We start from the raw sequence: 21447 nt of genomic DNA on the forward strand, positions 1-21447 counted from the left end.
TTGAGGTATCTATTAAGTGCTTACCCTGTACCAAGCACTGAAATCAGGTCATGCACTGTGGCCTCTCCTTTTCTGTTGTCTCTACCCCCAAACTTGGTCAATGAAGTAAAATAACGACAATGGTGGTGGTATTTAAGAGCTTTTTATGTGCCAAGCACAGTACTAAACATTGGAGTAGAAACAAACAAAAAAAATCAGGTCAGACACTGTCCCTGTCCCTCATCAAGCTCACTGTCTAAGTAGGAGGAAGAAAATGTATTGAGCCCCATTTTACAGATGTGGAAACTGAGGCCTAGTGAAGTGACGGGCAAGGTCACAGCAGACATGCGGCGGAGCCAGGATTAGAACCCAGGTCCTCTGACTCTCAGGCCTGTGCTCCTTCCACTAGTCCACACTATATCTGCAACCCACTAACTCATTCTGTTCTAGGCTTTTTCCTGAGAGCGCTTCCCTTACTATGTGTCCTTGAGCTATTTATGGCTTGGTTACAAACCCTACAAATGATATGTCTGTGCTGTTAGGCTCCCCAGCAGTATGTAGGAACCAACCATAAGTGATTTTCTAGAAAAACAACACTCCGCTTCACTGAGCTCCCTCGCTAGCCTGGGTAAATTTTCCAAGGTTAAGCAAGAATGCCCAACGCCACAATTTTAGAGTTCGATTTATATTGCCTCTTGTCACATTCTCTCTCTGTGTGAAACCCCATTCCAAGCTCAGTGGAAAGGTACAAGGATGTTGATTCAGACACTGTCCCTGACCTACAGGAGGCTCCCCGATCTCCAAAGGGGGAGAGGAAGAGCCATCTTCAAAGCCCAACTAAAACCCCACCTCCTCCAAGAAGCCTTCCCTGACTAATCTCTCATCTCCCCACCCTTTTTCCCTCCTGACTGCCTCATCGATGCAGTTGAGTCTAGTACCCTCTAAGTATTTCGGGACTCACACTTCCCCCCTGGCACTTTCACTGGGTTGCTTCCCCTTCCTGTAATTGCTAGGCTGTAAACTTGAGGGCAGGGATCTTCCCTAGCTATTGTACTCACCCCAAGTGCTGAGTATAGTGCTGTACATAGGGCAAGTGCTCAATAAGTATGATTGATTGATTGATTGGAGCAGACATAGGGAAAGCAATAACTGGACAAAATTAATTCCCCAACTAGTCCAACAACAAGAAAGGAGGGAGCAGTCTTTGAACTCATTACTGCTCCTAGCTTTAAACAGTCACAATCTCCCTTTCATTCTAACAGTAGGGAAGGGTCTTTTCCCCAGTGATGGGGATTTAATATATTTAAATTATATATTACAAATCATTTATTCATATCAATGTTTGTCTCCCCCTCTAGACTGGAAGCTCGTGATGGGCAGGGAACGTGTCTACTAATTCTGTTGTACTCTCCCAAGTACTTAATACAGTGAAGCAGCATGGCGTAGTGGATAGACCATAGGCCTGGGAGTCAGGAGGACCTGGGTTCTAATCCTGACTCTGCCACTTGTCTGCTGTGTGACCTTGGGCAAGTCACTTCATTTCTCTGTGCCTAAAGTACCTCATCTGTAAAATGGGGATTAAGACTGTGAGCCCCACGTGAGACAGGGACTGTGCCCAACCCAATTTGCTTGCATCAATTCCAGGGCTTAGTACAGTGGCCTGGCACATAGTAAGTACCTAACCAATACCATCATCATTATTATTACAGGGCTCTGCACAAAGTAAGTGCTCAATAAATACCACTGATTGATTGATCTTAGTTGCTGCCCCTAGATCCCTGATGGTGGGGGGTTTCAACCATGTTGCATTCATAAGAGAAGCAGCGTAGCTTAGGGGAAAGAGCATGGGCTTTGGAGTCAGGTCGTGGGTTCAAATCCCAGTTCCGCCAATTGTCAGCTGTGTGACTTTGGGCAAGTCACTTAACTTCTCTGGGCCTCAGTTGCCTCATCTGTAAAATGGGGATGAAGACTGTGAGCCCCATGTGGGACAAACTGATCACTTTGTAACCTCTTCAATGCTTAGAACAGTGCTTTGCGCATAGTAAGTGCTTAATAAATGTCATTATTATTATTATTATTATTATTCATTCATTGAATCGTATTTATTGAGCACTTACTATGTTCAAGGCACTGTACTAAGCACTTGGGAGAGTACAATATAGCAATAAACAAACACATTCCCTGCCCACAGTGAGCCACCTTCCTCCTGGCCTGCTCCAGCAGGATGGAGTTGTGATGTAGGCTTCAGAGGAGGAAGACTTCTTATTGAGAGGAAACGTTTGTGTATCTGAGCCTGTGTTTCCAGTCCCCTCTATCCCCACTAATAATAATGATAATAATTGTGGTACTTGTTAAGTGCTTACTTTGTACCTGACACTGTACTGAGTGCTGGGTTGGATAAAAGCAGGTTGGGTTGGACACAGTCCCTGTCCCACATGGGGCTGACAGTCTCAATCCCCTTCAGTTCTTGGTCCCCTTCTGTTCTCGATCTACACTCACTCCCTTGGTGACCTCATTCGCTCCCACGGCTTCAACAAGTATCTCTACGCTGATGACACCCAAATCTACATCTCTGCCCCTGCTCTTTCCCCTTCCCTCCAGGCTTGCATCTCCTCCTGCCTTCAGGACATCTCCATCTGGATGTCTGCCCGCCACCTAAAACTCAACATGTCCAAGACTGAACTCCTTGTCTTCTCTCCCAAACCCTGCCCTCTCCCTGACTTTCCCATCACTGTTGATGGCACTACCATCCTTCCCGTCTCACAGGCCCACAACCTTGGTGTCATCCTCGACGCCGCTCTCTCGTTCACCCCTCACATCCAAGCCGTCACCAAAACCTGCCGGTCTCAGCTCCTCAACATTGCCAAGATCTGCCCTTTCCTCTCCATCCAAACCGCTACCCTGCTCGTTCAAGCTCTCATCCTATCCCGTCTGGACTACTGCATCAGCCTCCTCTGATCTCCCATCCTCTTGTCTCTCCCCACTTCAATCCATACTTCATGACGCTGCCCGGATTGTCTTTGTCCAGAAACGCTCTGGGCATGTTACTCCCGTCCTCAAAAATCTCCAGTGGCTACCAATCAATCTGCGCATCAGGCAGAAACTCCTCACCCTCAGCTTCAAGGCTCTCCATCACCTCGCCCCCTCCTACCTCACCTCCCTTCTCTCCTTCTACAGCCCAGCCCGCACCCTCCGCTCCTCTGCAGCTAATCTCCTCACCGTGCCTCATTCTCGCCTGTCCCACCGTCGACCCCCGGCCCACGTCATCCCCCTGGCCTGGAATGCCCTCCCTCCGCACATCCTCCAAGCTAGCTCTCTTCCTCCCTTCAAAGCCCTACTGAGAGCTCACCTCCTCCAGGAGGCCTTCCCAGACTGAGCCCCCTCCTTCCTCCCCCTCTCCATCCCCCCCGCCTTACCTCCTTCCCTTCCCCACAGCACCTGTATATATGTATATATGTTTGTACATATTTATTACTCTATATATTTATTTATTTTACTTGTACATATCTATTCTATTTATTTTATTTTGTTAATATGTTTTGTTTTGTTCTCTGTCTCCCCATTCTAGACTGTGAGCCCACTGTTGGGTAGGGACCATCTGTATATGTTGCCAACTTGTACTTCCCAAGCGCTTAGTACAGTGCTCTGCACACAGTAAGCACTCAATAAATACGATTGATTGATTGATTGATTGATACTTACAGATGAGGTAACTGAGGCCCAGGGAAGTGAAGTGACTTGCCCAAGGTCACACAACAGACAAGTGGGGAAGGTGGGATTAGAACCCATGGTCTTCTGACTCTCAGGCTCGTGCTCTATCCATAATGCACCGCTCGTCCTTGCTACCCAGCCCCACTCCTTGTCCCCATTACTCACCTTTCTTTTTTTGACTTAATTGTTTAGTAGTAGTGGTACTAATAAAATTTATCGAGCTCCTATGGGGTGCAATACACTGTACTAAACAGTTGGGACATTCAAAACAAGCAAGCATTTTTGTTCACTGCCCAAAAGGAGTTTGCCCTCTAATGTTGAAGATGAAGTATTTACAAATAGAGAAATCAAAATAAATGATTGAATGTACCAAGAATGGGGATAAGGAGGTACATAAATGCTAGAGATGGCTGCTGAGTATATACTACTTGAGATGCCGAGGATGAAGTGGGGAAGGCAAGTTGGAGGAGGAGGGATTTCAGGAAGGCTTTTAACATGGGGAGGGCCATGGTATAACAGATTTTGGTGGTGAAGGACTTCCAGGCTGGGAATGGAGGCGGGAGAGTTGAGAGTGATGTTCACTGTGTTGACGATTTGTACTTCCCAAGCACTTAGTACATTGCTTTGCACACAGGAAGTGCTCAATAAATACGATTGAATGAATGAATGAATGTCAGCTTGGTAGGAATAGAACAGAAGCTTGTGCTTTCCACCCTTACAGATTGTAGAGCACAGTGCTCTGTATAGAGTAAGTGCTCAATAAATAGCACTTGAGGAGCAGCAAGACCTAGTGGATAGGGTGTGGGCCTGGGAGTCAGAAGGACCTGGGTTCTAATGCCGGCTCCTCCACATGTCTGCTGTGTGAGTCTGGACAAGCCCCTTAACTTCTCTGTGCCTCAGTTACTTCATCTGTAAAATGGGGATTAAGACTGTGAGCCCCCTGTGGGACGTGGACTTTGTCCAACCTGATTAGCTTGTATCTACCCCAACGCTTATTTACGTGTCTGTATGTAGTAAGAGCTTAACACATACCATAAAAAAATTCCACTGGTTGATTTATTGTAAGCTCCTTGATGGCAGGGAGTGTGTTTTTTGCATCTGGTGAATTCTCCCAACTGCTGAGTACAGTGCTCCACACTCAATAGGTGCTCAAAAATACCATTGATTGATTATTAGACTTAAGCTCGACCTATTGCCTTATTGGTAATATCCTGCTTTTTCTGTTGTATTTGTTAAGAGCTTACTATTTGCCAGGCACTATATTAAGTGCTGGGGTAGATGCAACCAAATCAATCAATCAATCAATCAATCAATCGTATTTATTGAGCGCTTACTATGTGCAGAGCACCGTACTAAGCGCTTGGGAAGTCACGGTCCTAATCCCCATTTCACAGATGAGGTAACTAAGGCCCAGAGAAGTAAAGTGACTTGCCCAAGGTCACACAGCAGACAAGTGGCGGAGTCGGGGTTAGAACCCAGGTTCTTGACTCCCAGGCCTGTGCTCTTTCCACTAGGCTACACTACTTTCCTGCTTGTTCTTGAAACAAAAACAAAAGCAACTGGTCCTGGCAGCTAAATCGGAGCCATACTAGGTGGACATTTGGATACGGGGCCTGGTTGTCAGTTTGCTGATGAAACAGTGGCAATTTCTGATTGCCATAGCCTCCCTAAGAGCAACCACCCCTGCCATTAAACTCCCCCTATCCCCCGCCCAGCTGGAGTTCCTGGGGGAAGTTGAGGTTTCTTCTTGAGAGCTTGCAGTTATGGGCAAGCTTGCATTTTTTTTAATGGACTTTGTTAAGTACTTACTTGTACTAAGCACTGGGTTAGACACAGGTTAATCCAGTTAAACACAGTCCATGTCTCATGTGGGGTTCATGATCTTAATCCCTGTTTTACAGATGAGGGAACTGAGGCCCAGAGAGGTTGTGACTTGCCCAAAGTCACACAGCAGACTTGCGGTGGATCTGAGATTAGAACCCAGGTCCTCTGACTTTGAGGCCCACGTTCTTTCAACTAGGCCATGCTGCTCCTCATTGCCAGTGCCTGCCTTGCCCCTAGTTAGAAAAGGAAGGCATCTCTGTCTTGACCCTTTTCCCCATGAGTGATTAATTCACCAGCCTACTCTCCCTCTGAAAAACTGCATTTGTTGTTTTCTTTCATATATGTGTCTTTTGAAAAGCAGCGTGGCTTAATGGAAAGAGCCCGGATTTGGGAGTCAGAGGTCGTGGGTTCTAATCCCGGATCTGCCGTTTGTCAGCTGTGTGACCTTGGGCAATCAATCAATCAATCAATCGTATTTATTGAGCGCTTACTATGTGCAGAGCACTGTACTAAGCGCTTGGGAAGTACAAATTGGCATCACATAGAGACAGTCCCTACCCAACAGTGGGCTCACAGTCTAAAAGGGGGAGACAGAGAACAGAACCAAACATACCAACAAAATAAAATAAGTAGGATAGAAATGTACAAGTAAAATAAATAAATAAATAAATAAATAGAGTAATAAATATGTACAACCATATATACATATATACAGGTGCTGTGGGGAAGGGAAGGAGGTAAGACGGGGGGATGGAGAGGGGGACGAGGGGGAGAGGAAAGAAGGGGCTCAGTCTGGGAAGGCCTCCTGGAGGAGGTGAGCTCTCAGCAGGGCCTTGAAGGGAGGAAGAGAGCTAGCTTGGTGGATGGGCAGAGGGAGGGCATTCCAGGCCCGGGGGATGACGTGGGCCGGGGGTCGATGGCGGGACAGGCGAGAGCGAGGTACAGTGAGGAGATTAGTGGTGGAGGAGCGGAGGGTGCGGGCTGGGCAGTAGAAGGAGAGAAGGGAGGTGAGGTAGGAGGGGGCGAGGTGATGGACAGCCTTGAAGCCCAGGGTGAGGAGTTTCTGCCTGATGCGCAGATTGATCGGTAGCCATTGGAGGTTTTTGAGGAGAGGAGTAATATGTCCAGAGCGTTTCTGGACAAAGATAATCCGGGCAGCAGCATGAAGTATGGATTGAAGTGGAGAGAGACACGAGGATGGGAGATCAGAGAGAAGGCTGGTGCAGTAGTCCAGACGGGATAGGATGAGAGCTTGAATGAGCAGGGTAGCGGTTTGGATGGAGAGGAAAGGGCGGATCTTGGCAATGTTGCGGAGCTGAGACCGGCAGGTTTTGGTGATGGCTTGGATGTGAGGGGTGAATGAGAGAGTGGAGTCGAGGATGACACCAAGGTTGCGGGCTTGTGAGACGGGAAGGATGGTAGTGCCGTCAACAGAGATGGGAAAGTCAGGGAGAGGACAAGGTTTGGGAGGGAAGACAAGGAGCTCAGTCTTCGACATGTTGAGCTTTAGGTGGCGGGCGGACATCCAGATGGAGATGTCCTGAAGGCAGGGGGAGATGCGAGCCTGGAGGGAGGGGGAGAGAGCAGGGGCAGAGATGTAGATCTGGGTGTCATCAGCGTAGAGATGATAGTTGAAGCCGTGGGAGCGAATGAGGTCACCAAGGGAGTGAGTGTATATTGAGAACAGAAGGGGACCAAGCACTGAACCTTGGGGAACCCCCACAGTAAGAGGGTGGGAGGGGGAGGAGGAGCCTGCAAAAGAGATTGAGAAAGAATGACCGGAGAGATAAGAGGAGAACCAGGAGAGGACGGAGTCTGTGAAGCCAAGGTCAGATAGCGTGTTGAGGAGAAGGGGGTGGTCCACAGTGTCAAAGGCAGCTGAGAGGTCGAGGAGGATTAGGACAGAGTATGAGCCGTTGGATTTGGCAAGCAGGAGGTCATTGGTGACCTTTGAGAGCGCAGTTTCCGTGGAATGAAGGGGACGGAAGCCAGACTGGAGGGGGTCGAGGAGAGAGTCACTTCACTTCTCTGTGCCTCAGTTCTCTCATCTGTAAAATGGGGATTAAGACTGTGAGCCCCACATGGGACAACCTGATTACCTTGTAACCCCCCCAGGGCTTAGAACAGTGCTTTGCACATAGTAAGCACTTAATAAATGCCATTATTGTTATTATTATTATTTCGTCTTTGAAGAAGACATCACTGACGGTGAGTTCAGCCACAAGTGCATGTGTATTTCACTAGGTCAATGCAGGATACACAGTCCTTGCAGTCAGTCAATTGTATTTATTGAGCATTTACTGTATGCAGAGCACTGTAGTAAGTGCTTGGGAGAGTACAATGTAACAATATAACAGACACATTCCCTGCCCATAATGAGCTTAACCTTCAGGTGAGACTGCTCATTTCAGTGGTTGTTGTCACTGTCATAGGGGCACTTTTGTTGTGCCTTCATTTTTTTATTTTATGGTATTTGTTAAGCAATTACTCTGTGCTAGGCACTGTAGTAAGTGCTGGAGTAGATGCAAGCTAATCAAGTTGGACATAGCCCATGCCCCATATAGGGCTCACAGTCTTAATCTTCATTTTTTTTTACAGATAGGTAACTGCGGTACAGAGAAATGAAGTGATTTATGCTTCAGACAGCAGAGAAGTGGCAGAATCAGAATTAGAATCCAGGTCCTTCTGACTTCCAGGCCCGTGCTCTATCCACTAGGCCCTGCTGCTTTTGTATGGAAGCTCTTTGGATAGCAGTGCCAGGATCCAAATATCTAAGTAAAGAGCTTCCTTTGGGCAGAAGCTGGAGGGACCTTCAGTTTCAGTTCATGGCCTTGGAGCTCATCCAAACTTGTTGTGTGGCTCCCTGAGTCCCTAAATCCATGTTGCCCTTGATAGCCTTATCTTGTCCTTCATTCATTGCAGACTCTGAGAGGCGGTCCCCAAGAGAAGTTTCATCAGATCCGTGTGACCAGGGGCCTTGTTTCGAGGTGGGACACCTATCTATCACCTGTGATAATCTCTTACCTCTAGGTTTTGAAGAAGATGCATTTGATTGTCCAAAACACGGTGGTTTGTCTCAATAAACTCTTGAATCAAGATGGCCTACACTCAGAGTCATTTGCACTTAAGTCTCAGTGGCTGGGGATCTTATGATGATGATGATGATGATGATGATGATGATGATAATAATAATAATAATAATAATAATAATAATAATTGTGGTTTTTGTTAAGCACTTACTATGTACCAGGCACTGTACTAAGCACTGGGGTGGATCCAAGGAAATAGGGTTGAACACAGTCCCTGTCCCATGTGGGACTCACAGTCTTAATCCCCATTTTAAAGATGAGGGAACTGAGGACCAGAGAAGTGAAGTGATTTGCCCAAGGCCACACAGCAGACAAATGGAAGAGTCGGGATTAGAACTCATGGCCTTCTGACTCCCAGGTCTGTGCTCTCTCCACTCTGCCGTGCTGCTTCGCGAGTCCAGGGGCAGGTAGGGAAGAGTGTTCTAAAACGAAAGCTCACTTTTTGTCTGAAATTGATCTAGTTCTCTCTTTCACTCGTTTTACAGTCTCTCCTTTGTTTCTCTCTTTCCCCCTCTGTCTCTCTTCCATTCTTTTCTCCCTTTCCTTCTCTCTTTCCCTTTTCCTCTCCTCCCTCTCCCTTTTCCTCTGTCTCCTCCCCATCCCTCAATCTTTTTCTCCCTTTTCCCTGATAATCTCTACCCTTCCCTCTCTCACTCCCTTCTCTTCTCCCTCTCTACATTGGTAGGTGAAGGTTGGAGAGCCTCATCAATCAATCATTGGTATTTATTGAGCACCTACTATGTGCAGAGCACTGTATTAAGTGCTTGGGAGAGTACCATAGAGTCCTAGACACAATTGGAGTCAGAGGTCATGGGTTCAAATTTCTGCTCTGCAAATTGTCAGTTGTGTGACTGGACAAGTCACTTAACTTCTCTGGGCCTCAGTTACCTCATCTGTAAAATGGGGATTAAGACTGTGAGCCCCACATGGGACAACCTGATCACCTTGTAACCTCCCCAGCACTTAGAACAGTGGTTTGCACATAGTAAGTGCTTAAGAAATGGCATTATTATTATTATTTTTATTAGTAAGGAGAGAGGGAGGAAAATATCCATCCCTGTAGGGAGGCCTATCTGGGGTGCTCAAATTACTAGCCAACAATAGCATCCTGATTCGTTGTTTTATTTTTCCCAAATGTTTTTGGGGTAACCTTTTGTTAGTTTTTACAAGGAGACTTTAAAGAGGGGGAAAATAAGCATGCTTCCCTTTCTGAAATTGAGTCTGTAAGTACCAAAGTGAAGTTTATTTGCAAAGGGTCTATCTGCCCTTCCTCATTTTCTTTCTGATGTTCTATGAAGTGACCCACATCCTGCCCCTGCTAAAAGACAATTCATAAGAAAGACAAAGCCCTTGTTCTGTGGGTGAGAGATTCATTGGTTGATTGCATAGAGTTTTCCACTTGGGAGCAAATTTCCTTCTTAGTTTCCAGGGCCTGAAGAGACATTAGTTTGCTTTTCAATTTACAAGACCATTCTACTGAATCCATTGCACTGCACTCTGAAATTGCAATAGCCCTAATATATAACTTCACATTTGGAATGTAAAATACTAACCATTCTTAATAGTTTAGTTTAATAGCCAGTCTTTTTTTTCCCCAAGGTTTCTGCTTTATTTCTAGCAGAGAACCATTTTCACAGGGCCCTATTTTCCCTTTCAACACCGTATGGGGAAAATCCTTTATTCATTCAGGAATCATTTTTTTTTTCCTGTGTCAGTTTGGGAGAACTTTGATCTGGGGGTAATATCACCTCCCAGGATCTTGTCTTGACCTTCAACAAGATGGAACATGAATAGGAGAGGAACACCTTGAATGGAGCAAAGCTTTTTTGGGCTGAGCCCAGCCATTTACTCAGTGGTTTCTGTCAAGAATCCCTATGGATGGTTGGTTCCTATTGAGCCCTGAGGCTGATGCTCTTGGAAAGCTTGAACGATCCACGGTATTGATCTTTGAACGAGCCCTCCTTTTTAAAAGTTCCAGGATTCTTAAAATTCCTTTTTGTTTTTTACACTGTTCCTCCACCCTATTTCAGTTGCTGTTGGGTGCTTTGCTTAGCTGGCACTGATCACTGCCAGCTGTCTTCTGAGATCTCCACATGCGAGTTCCTGCTCTCAGCTAATGGGTGGCGGCCTTTCCGATGCCATTGCCATGGAAACCGGCATTAGATGGGTACCGAGAAGGTAAGAGGTTTAAAACGTTATCTAAAAAATATTTTTACATCTATACATCTATACATATGCATACATAAATACACAGATACACACATACAAAAATCTTTCCCTCCCACCTATAGTATGCCAATTTCCATGGAAACGGGATCCGACAGGCTGCTGGCAGACTGTAGCTAAGAGTAAACTCACTTGTGTCTCGTGGATGCTCGCTATCTTTTGATATCTGCAAAAGTCAGCCTGATCCCATCCTGGACCCCAGACTTTTTCACTGAAAGGAAGGGCTACGTTGTTTCCCTTTCCCCATAAAATGATAGTCAGTCCATAAAAATGTAATTTTTATGATGATGGTGATGATGGTGGTGACATTTGTTAAGCGCCTACTATGTGCCAGGCACTGTCTTAAGTGCCGGGGTGGATGCAAGCAAATCGAGTTGGACACAGTCCCTGTCCCACGTAGGGCTCACAGTCTTAATCCTCATTTTACAGATGAGGGAACTGAGGCCCAGCAAAGCAAAGTGACTTACCCATAGTCACACAGCAGGCAAGTGGCAGAGTCGGGATTCATTCATTCATTCAATCGTATTTATTGAGTGCTTACTGTGTGCAGAGCACTGTACTAAGCGCTTAGAACCCAGGTCCTTCTGACTCCCAGGCCCCTGCTCTATCTACGAGGCCATGAAAAAGAACCATGAGGTGCTATTCTAGCTGTCTTAATATTGGTCTATTTCTCCTTTATTTGGGTACAAACCAATCTCATTTACTATATCAATCTCTGATTTTTAAGACAATCTCTAGAGTACTATCTAGCCTCACAGGCATGTATCCTACTTTTGCTTTGTCATTTGGCATGTTCGCTTCAGAATTCAGGCTTTTTTTTTTGCTTCTGGGAGAGGACTCGTTCCCGGAATATGTAATAGTGAGAAATGACATTTTGTCATTTGAATGCAAATGCCCGAGTGTATTGACATTTGCCTTTGCATCATGATTTTACTTTACTATCCACTGGAATCACATACTGACTTCTTAGGGAAGTGGCCATTGAGGATCAAGAGGGAAAATCATCTATGACTTAATAGCTTTTACTCTTAACCTTTAGTAGAAGACCTTTTCTCCCCACCCTCCAGTCTTCAAGAGGAAACATTCCATGTCTGAAAGCCTGTGATGTGGCTTTTTGAAATGTAGCCTTTGAAATGGTAGAGGCTTGCAGCAGGTAGCAATTGGAATATGGAGATAAGGACAGACCAAAAATATAACTTTTTTTAGCCCAGCAAGCATAGAATGAAGAGCGTTTTCGAATGTGTGGGAGGAAGGAAGAATTGGAAATGAGGAAATATCTGTTATTTATCTTTAATGAGGGGGTTTGAGTTGGGGCTGCATCAACAGCTATTGGTCCCATGGATTTTCTCACATGAACTCTGCCCTTCGGTCTGTTACATTGTTGAGATACTCCTTGGGAGTAGTATTTACCACTGAAGTAAGCAAAATGAATAATTGAATGTTCGCTGGGTGCACATATGATAGTCTGAGGACCGTTGGGGGTGATCAACCAATCAATCAATGGGATTTATTGAATGCCTACTTTTTTATGGTATTTGTTAAGCACTTACTATGTGCCGGGTCTTGTCTTGTCTTATGCTGTCAAGTTGTCTCCGACCCATAGTGACTCCATGAACACGTCTCTCCCAGAACGCCCCACTTCCATTTGCAATCGTTCTGGTAGTGAATCCAGAGAGTTTTCTTGGGAAAAATCCAGAAGTGGTTTACCATCACCTCCTTCCGTGAGTCTCCGCCCTCGACTCTCTCCCATGTCGCTGCTGCCCAGCACAGGTGAGTTTTGACTTGTAGCAGATTGCCTTCCATTTGCTAGCCATTGGCCAAGCTAGGAATGGAATGGGTAGGCCTCTGCTTGACTCTCCCTCCCATAGTCGAGACTGGTAGAGTACTGGAAACTCTCCAGATGCGACCCCTAGAGGGGATGTGTCGGGGTAGAGACAAGCTAATCAGGTTGGACACAGTCCATGTCCCATGTGGGGCTCACAGTTTTAATCTCCATTTTACAGGTGAGGTAACTGAGGCCCAAAGAAGAGAAGTGATTTGCCCAAGGTCACAAAGCAGACATGTGGCTGAACCGGGATTAGAACCCAGATACTCTGACTACCAGGACTGTGCTCTTTCCACTAGGCCACAGTGCTTCTTCACTACTTACTGTACGCAGAGCACTGTACTAAGCACTTGTGAGAGTACAATACAACAGAGTTGTAGACCCATTCCCTGTCCACAAGGAGCTTTCCTAGGTGATGCAGACAAGGGTCTGTGAGCAGTGGGCTGAAAAGATCTCTGGCCAGTGGGAATGATGGTCAGCAATTTTATACTGTCTACATCTTTAATTTATTTTCACATCTGTCGCCCCCTTCTAGACTTTATGTTCCTTGTGGACAGGGATCGTATCTGCCAACTCAATTGTATTGTACTCTCCCAAGTGCTTAGTACAGTACTTTGCACACAGTAAGTGCTCAATAAATGCCATTGATTGATCGACTGATCTATCTGGAGCTACTCTGGGGTTGGTGAGAAAGTTCCGGGGCAGGCAGAAATTTGAGTGATTTGAGGTGGGTGCCAGCATGGTTCAGTTATGGTCCTTTTCCCTTGCTGATTTTTCTTCCCAGGACATCCCTTTATCACCTCCTCTATGTAGGTAAGGATACTGTGGGGGTGGCAGACAGCAGATGAGGGCAGTTCATAGGTCAGAATGAGGTGTGAAATAGCCAGAAAGAAGCAGTTACTCAAAAATAGCATTTAAAGAGTGCCAATGGTGCACAGAGAGCTGTCGGAAGCACTTGTGCCATATAATTTGTTTGCACGATCCCTGCCGTTGAGGAGTTTACATTCTAGTGGAGGAAGTGGGTCTTTGACAGGCATGACTGCTGCTCAGGCCCCTGCACCAATATTGGTGCAAATTATGTACACATCTGTAATTTACTTATATTAATGTTTGTCGCCCCCTTTAGACTGTAAACTCATTTTGGGTGACAAGCAGCGTGGCTTAGTGGAAAGAGCCTGGGCCAGAGGTTGTGGGTTCTAATCCCAGCTCTGCCACTTATCAGCTGTGTGACTTTGGGCAAGTCACTTAACTGTAACTGTGCCTCAGTTACCTCATCTGTAAAATGGGGATTAAGACTGTGAGCCCCACGTGGGACAACCTGATTACCTTGTATCTACCCCAACACTTAGAACAGTGCTCAGCACACCATAAGTGCTTAACAAATACCATCGTTATTATTTTAGGTAGGGAACATGTCTACCAACTCCGTTGTATTGTACTCTCCCAAGGAATTGGTACAGTGATGTGAACACAGTAAGTGCTCAATAAATACAACTGATTGATGAATGAGTTGGCCCTTCAAGTTGAGTGGTTGGAGGCCCAGAAATCGAGTTTGTGGATTGAGGGCCCTTTGGGGATGTTGGCAATGATGAAGACATGGAAGAGTGGGAGCAATTGCTGTTGGTTTGGGGTTCCCGCACAGTGTTGGAGGCATCTGGGGTGAGTGGGTGTTTGAGAGGGGAATTTGATTCTGTAGTCAGTCTGTGTTCGCCTCAGTGATTTTCGTGGGCAGACAGGCTCTGCTCACTGATTTTGCCAGCTGTTCCACTCATGCCTACCAGTTTTTCAGCAGTCCCCTCATTTCCTTTCATTCTTCTCTACTTCTTCTTCTTCTTTTTGTTTTTTTTTTTTGGTCTGATTGGCACATTTCCACCTTAGTGCTCTGTTTGGCACTAATCACTCCTGCTGACTATAGACTGCACCAAACACTCCCCACGGAAATAGAGAAGGGAGATGGGAAGGGCTTTGAAAGTGAGGAAAACCTGGGCCTTTTTGAAGGTAAGTGGAGAGCTAGGAAAAACAGAGTGGATGTCTGTGGGAAACACGGGACATTAGCATTCAGACACAACCTTGTGCAAAGATATATTTGGTTGCAGCTTTTCAGGAGTAAGACCACAGGTACAGATAGCATGGGAAAGGAAAATACTAAACAACGAAGAGCATTAAAGGGGCCCTGTGGCCTCAACCCTCTAGTTTTCAGCATGAGAGGATTTTCATCGTGTTCGTCTTAAGACTGCAACATCTAGGTGTCCGTGCATTGGGAACAGTGTCATTCAGTACCGATATCTTGGGTGGTATGGTGCTGGGGCTACATCTCACACACCCAGAACAAAGAAGGAGTAACATCTCCTGAGAGGTTTTGCTTGTAACACTGAATTTTGCCAAGAATGAGTAAGAGATTAAGATAACACATAGTTTGGATATTAAGTAATCAAACATGCTGTTATGTGTCTCCCTTTTGTGCACTCTGTTATTGGTACAGAAATTGGAGATGGAGACTGGCAACTGAAAAGAATCAAATCTGCTTTTCCTGCAATGCAAACGCAGACTGAAAAGGCCATCAAAGGAAGTTAACCCATAGCATGGAAAACTAAGAAGTCACTTGTTACACCCTGGATAGTGGGCCTAATTTGTTTAAAATCAAATCCATCTGTTCATTTCACACTCTTTGTTCCACTGTCTTTCAGCAATCCACAGCGGATTCCTCCATTATTTTCAGAACTGGCTGCAGTTATAATAAGCTAACAACTTATTTTGTGGTTAACTGCATCAAAATATTTTGGAACCAGACCAAGATTTCTTGTTCTTTTTCATTCTTTTTTTTTTTTAAAATAATACTCTCTTGAATGATCCCACTAGTGTAGAGTTTGACCTTCAAAATCCCTTTGGTCAGGTTTAAAAATATATTGTTTACAAGTGCTGAATTAGCATTGACACTGGGAAAATATTTTCGGTGAATCAGTTGTGCCCTTCTTCTTGGGGTTTAAATAAACTGCGTGTCAAATGTGCATTATCTAGGAATGTCGGGATCAATTGATTCCACTCATGATTGCCAAAGCTTCGAAACAACTCCTGCTCCTCTCTTAATCAGGAAAGAGTTATCTTTTTCTCTGCAATAAGCCAGGATCCCAAAAGGCAGTCATTTGAGTTTTAGCAATTCTCTAATGCTGTTCTGAGCCATTATAGGTAGAATTACAGTCTTAATCCCCATTTTACAGGTGAGGTAACGGAGGCCCAGAGAAGTTTAGTGACTCACTCAAGGTCGCGTGGCAGACAAGTGGCAGAGCTGGGCTTAGATTCCAGGTCCTTCTGACTCCCAGGTCAGTACTCTGTCCAGTAGACCAAGAAGCAGCGTGGCTCAGTGGAAAGAGCACAGGCTTGGGAATCAGAGGTCATGGGTTCTAATTCCGGCTCTGCCACATGTCTGCTGTGTGACCTTGGGCAAGTCACAACTTCTCTGAGCCTCAGTTACCTCATCTGTAAAATGGGGATTAAGACTGTGACTGTGAGCCCCACATGGGACAACCTGATCACCTTGTATCCCCCCAGCACTTAGAACAGTGCTTTGCACATAGTAAGCGCTAAACAAATGCCATCATTATTATTATTAGTAGTAGTAGTAATTGTTGTTATTGTTGCTGCATTATTGAGTGAGAAGTAGAAAGTAGAAGAAGAAACCAAAGATGTGACACATTCTCTGCCCACAGAGAGTTTGCATTCTAATGAAGGAAATTGACATAAAAAATACTTACAAATATAGTAGTCAAGAAATTTCTCTGAATGCATGGCTTAGTGGAAAGAGCATGGGCTTGGAATTCAGAGGTCTTGGTTTCTAATCCCGCCTCCGCCACTTGCCAGCTGTGTGACTTTGGGCAAGTCACTTCACTTCTCTGGGCCTCAGTTACCTCATCTGTAAAATGGGGATGAAGACAGTGAGCCCCACATGGGACAACCTCATTACCTTGTATCCCCCCCACCCAGCGCTTAGAACAGTGCTTGGCACATAGTAAGCACTTAACAAATTCCATCATTATTATTATTATTATAATTGAGTACACGTATTTATAAAACTGCCAAGATTGGGAATAATTAAGGGTCTGCTATGAATTTCTGCTGTTTGGTAAGATGTTCCCGGAAATACTGGACACTGTAGTGTCCCTAATTGGGTAGCAGTCCACGAAAGCCTGTCAGGATCATTCTTTTTGATTCGGCTCTTCTGGAGGCAGAAGAGCTCTAGAATTTGTGTTCTGGCAATTGCTGCTGATTAAGAAATGATTAGCTCTCTTTTTAGTCAGGCCAGAATTGCATTGTTTGCTGCTGTTGCCATCTTTTTCTTGTTGAGCGCAAGTTATTGCTGAATGCTCTGCTTATACCCCAATTTTGTTTTGAACAGCTAAACATCTTGAAAAACATGCTATTTATGAAATTGGATATTAAAATGGGAAATGGTTTAAAACCGAGGAATGGGCGTTGAAAGATTCCAGCACACGTTCACAGTAATTTTACATTTTTCATTACTGTGGTAATTAAAAAATTCCTCAGGGCTGAATTATAGTAAAATTTTATGTATCCTTCTACTAAGTATAAACTAATTTGCTTTCCCAATGGACAGTCTTAATTTAAGTAGGAAATATTTTAATTTTACTTAATTTATTCAGATTATGAAAAACTATGCCCTTTGCTATTTTTACTCCTGCTTCCCAACTACTCTAAATACTTCTAGGTTCAGGACTTTACTGGTAAAGTGAAAAAAATACAATTTATAGGTTACCCTCCCTCCATTGTCAGTTGAAGGTAAAGTCTCAACCTGAGGGAATAGGTCTTGTACTTTTACTGAGTGCTTAGTACTGAACATTATATTCAGTAGGTGCTCAATAAATACTATTACTTGTCTTATGCTGTCGAGTTGTTTCCAACCCATAGCGACACCATGGACACATCTCTCCCAGAACGCCCCAACTCCATCTGCAACTGTGCTGGTAGTGTATACATAGAGTTTTCTTGGTAAAAATGTGTAAGAGGTTTACCATTGCCATCTTCCACTCAGGATACTTGAGTCTCTGCCCTCAACTCTCTCCCATGCCACTGCTGCCCAGCACAGGGGAGTCTTGACTTGTAGCAGAATGCCTTCCATTTGCTAGCCACTGGCCAAGCTAGGAATGGAATGAGTAGGCCTCTGCTTGCCTCTCCCTCCCATAGCTGAGACTGGTAGAGTACTGGAAACTCTCCAGGTGTGAACCTGAGAGGGGGAAATACTATTACTACTACTGCTCCTTCTACTACTGCTACTACGACTATTACTACCACTACTGCTGCTGCTGTTGATACTACTATAATTACTACTATTACTGCTACTACAACTACTACTACTGCTGCTACTATGACTACTATTGAGAAGCTGCATGGCTCAGTGGAAAGAGCCCGGGCTTGGGAGTCAGAGGACATGGGTTCTAATCCTGGCTCTGCCACTTGTCAGCTGTGTGACTTTGGGCAAGTCACTTAATAATAATAATGTTGGTATTTGTTAAGCGCTTACTATGTGCCAAGCACTGTTCTATGTGCTGGGGTAGATACAAGGTAATCAGGTTGTCCCACATGGGGCTCACAGTCTTCATCCCCATTTTACTGATGAGGGAAGTGAAGCCCAGAGAAGTTAAATGACTTGCCCAAGATCACACAGCTGACAAGTGGCAGAGCCGGGATTAGAACCCACGATCTCTGGTTCCCCAGCCTGTGCTCTTTCCACGGAGCCACGCTGCTTCCCCTAACTTCTCTGTACCTCAGTTACCTCATCTGTAAAATGGGGATTAAGACTGTGAGCCCCACGTGGGACAACCTGATCTCCTTGTATCCTCCCCAGCGCTTGGAACAGTGCTTTGCACATAGTAAGCGCTTAACAAATGCCATTATTATTGCTATTACCACTATTACTGCTGCTGCTGCTACTGCAACTGCTACTTTCCAATCTCACCCAGCTTCTGGATAGTCATTAAAATATGATCTTTCCCCACATATTTAGGATATAGAAATACATAAAACTCCTGAATACAAGCCAGGAGAAAGAGATTCTATCTTAGCTGCACCCCAGTGAAATGCTGTGTGATCTTGGGCAAAGCTCTTGACCTTGTTACCTCTACCTGTAAAGGAGACTCTACTCACTAATTTCCCCTTCCTGATAGTGAGGTATTAGGGGAGGAAAGTTCTCTAATTTATTGTGGTATTTGTGAAGCACTTATTACATGCCAAGCATATAATAGTGACATTATTCGGGGTCCACTTCATTGGGCCTGTAAGCTCATTATGGGCAGGTAAAGTGTCCACTAATTTTGTTTTATTGTACTCTCCCAAGCATGTAGCACAGTGCTGTGCACATAGTAAGCACTCAACAAATCCCATTGATTGATTGATTGATTGATTGATTAGGTCGAATTCCAGAGGGTTGCAAAGTACATTGCACATGCTGTATCAGACTGCATCCCTGACAACAATTTCATGGAAATCTATAATCATGGACACAGTCCATTTTATTAATCGATCAATCAACGATATTTATTGTGCCCTTCCTGTGTGCAGAACACTTCACTAAGCACCTGGGAGAGTACAAGCAGAGTTGGTAGACACATTCCCTGTCCACAACAAGCTTACAGTCCAAAGACTGTTTCTAGTCCTGATTCAATAAAGCCAGACTTTGGGATCCAAGCTTCTTTGCAGAGACTTTAGATTCTTTAGCAATTCAGCTTGCTCTATCCCCTTTCTTGCCAAGGTTCTCAAACCTGTTGCATAGACCTCTTTAAATTCCTCATCCCCTCCTTTCCTCATTACTTTTGCCAGCGTAGCAAGAACTCTATATGCTCTGAATACTAATAACTCCAAGGAAGCTATTTAAGAGACAGTTAAACCACTAATATACATGATCCATTTTTAACTGCAGTTTTCAGCGAAAGAGCTACAAAGTGATATGTGGTGATAACAAATTCAGAAGGAAAGGAATATGAAATTCAGATAGCAGCTTGAATGATTTGCGGTTAGCATGGGGTCCAATAACACTACAAAGCTATAAACTCTGTCGATCTAGATTGCCCAGTTAGGTGGCAGAGATGCAATTTGTCTTTTCTGAAGCTGCCTGCTGCTTGCTAGCTCCATCTCCTGTCACAGCCTATTAGCTCCCCAAGAAAATTGGTGGGAAATTGCCTGCAGATTGTAGGAAATTGCATCTCCAGGCCCTGGAAAAAATGTAGGATAGCACAACACTGACCCTCCCAGAGCAGCTATTAATACAGCAAAAACTGACCTTTGGCTTGATGTGAAACGACTTGGCTATTTGCTGAATAAAGACTGTATTATATGTGGTTGAAGGAGGGTATAAATTATTATCCTAGCTAGGCTAGTTGCCAACCTGTTTTGGAAAGCTTCGATATTAGTCATAGAGATTTTTTGTTTGCTTGTTTGTTTTTACTTGAGAGCGTTTGAGCGATAGGAGACTTACAGGGTGGAGGATCAGCCGCTGCTTCAGGTACCTTTCTTGAATTGCTATCTTGAGTTAGAGAAGATGAAAAAGGAACATGCCTAAAAGAAAATGATTTAGGAATCCCCAAGGTGAAAATCAGGGAAGTGAAATTTTGAGAGACAGTCCCCAAGTCTGTTAGCTGGAGAAAATAATCAGAAACCTGATATTTTTGTATAATAATAATAATGATAACATTTATTAAATGCTTACTATGTGCAAAGCACTGTTCTAAGTGCTGGGGAGGTTACATGGTGATCAGGCTGTCCCACGGGGGGCTCACAGTCTCAATCCCCATTTTACAGATGAGGTAACTGAGGCACAGAGAAGTTAAGTGACTTGCCCAAAGTCACACAGCTGACAAGTGGGGGAGCTGGGATTTGAACCCATGACCTCTGACTCCAAAGCCTGGGCTCTTTCCACTGAGCCATGCTGTATGGGGGAACTATTTGCAGCACCAGTGAGCAGAAGCGGGGATTGTGAATGGCAGTTAGTATGTGATTTCTGTTTTTTGCCTGTGCCTTTTCACTGGCCTGGGAGGCTGCTGATGGACAGTTTCTGCCTGGAGCATTGAAGCCTCTATGCCAATCAATCAATCAGTGGTATTTATTGAGGGTCTACTGTGTGCAGAACATTGTACTAAGTGCTTGGGAGAGTACAGTGCTTGGCACATAGTAAACACTTAACAAATGCCATTATTATTATTATTACAATACAACAGAGTCGGTTGACACATTCCCTACCCACAAGGAGCTTACAGTTTAGAGGATGAGACAGACATTAAAATAAATTATGGATTCATACAAAAGTGCTGTGGGGCTGAGGGTGGGGTGAAATGAAGGCTCACTTCTCTGGGCCTCGGTTCCCTCATCTGTAAAATGGGGGTTAGGGCTGTGAGCCCCATTTGGGACAGGGATTTTGTACAACCTGATTAACTTGTATCTACTCAGCACTTAGTACAGTGCCTGGCACAGAGTAGGCACTGAAAAATACCTTAAAAAAAGATGTTTTTATTTGGTGCTTTTCAAGGGCTCCCAGAAGCCCCTGGCTGGACACCGGCTGCCTGCCGCTATTTAACAGTTGCCAGCTAGCCCTGGCAGCCACAATTCCACTGTGGACAGTTGACAGTTATTTGAGTGGACCTAGAGGTTTGGTCGGGACCCAAGTGGACCTGAGGGCCCCGAGAAAGGGCCGGGGTGGGAAGTGGGAAACATAAGTTATGCTTCCTCTTGACTGTAAACTCATTGTGGGCAGAGAATGTGTCTGTTCTGTTGTTATGCTGTGATCTC

The 21447-nt window shown here is 44.8% G+C and overlaps 2 non-coding genes across 2 annotated transcripts; both read right to left on the minus strand.

Annotated features, from left to right (window-relative positions):
* Window positions 1-12609: 12609 nt before the first annotated feature.
* LOC119948499 lies at window positions 12610-12747 on the minus strand. The gene has a single exon (XR_005456890.1). It is a non-coding gene; the product is annotated as a small nucleolar RNA SNORA7 (small nucleolar RNA).
* Window positions 12748-17765: 5018 nt separating this feature from the next.
* On the minus strand, window positions 17766-17903 carry LOC119948244. Its single transcript, XR_005456654.1, has one exon. It is a non-coding gene; the product is annotated as a small nucleolar RNA SNORA7 (small nucleolar RNA).
* Between the last annotated feature and the right edge of the window lie 3544 nt (window positions 17904-21447).

Source organism: Tachyglossus aculeatus, chromosome X4 (genome assembly GCF_015852505.1).
Source record: "Tachyglossus aculeatus isolate mTacAcu1 chromosome X4, mTacAcu1.pri, whole genome shotgun sequence".
NCBI lineage: Eukaryota > Metazoa > Chordata > Mammalia > Monotremata > Tachyglossidae > Tachyglossus > Tachyglossus aculeatus.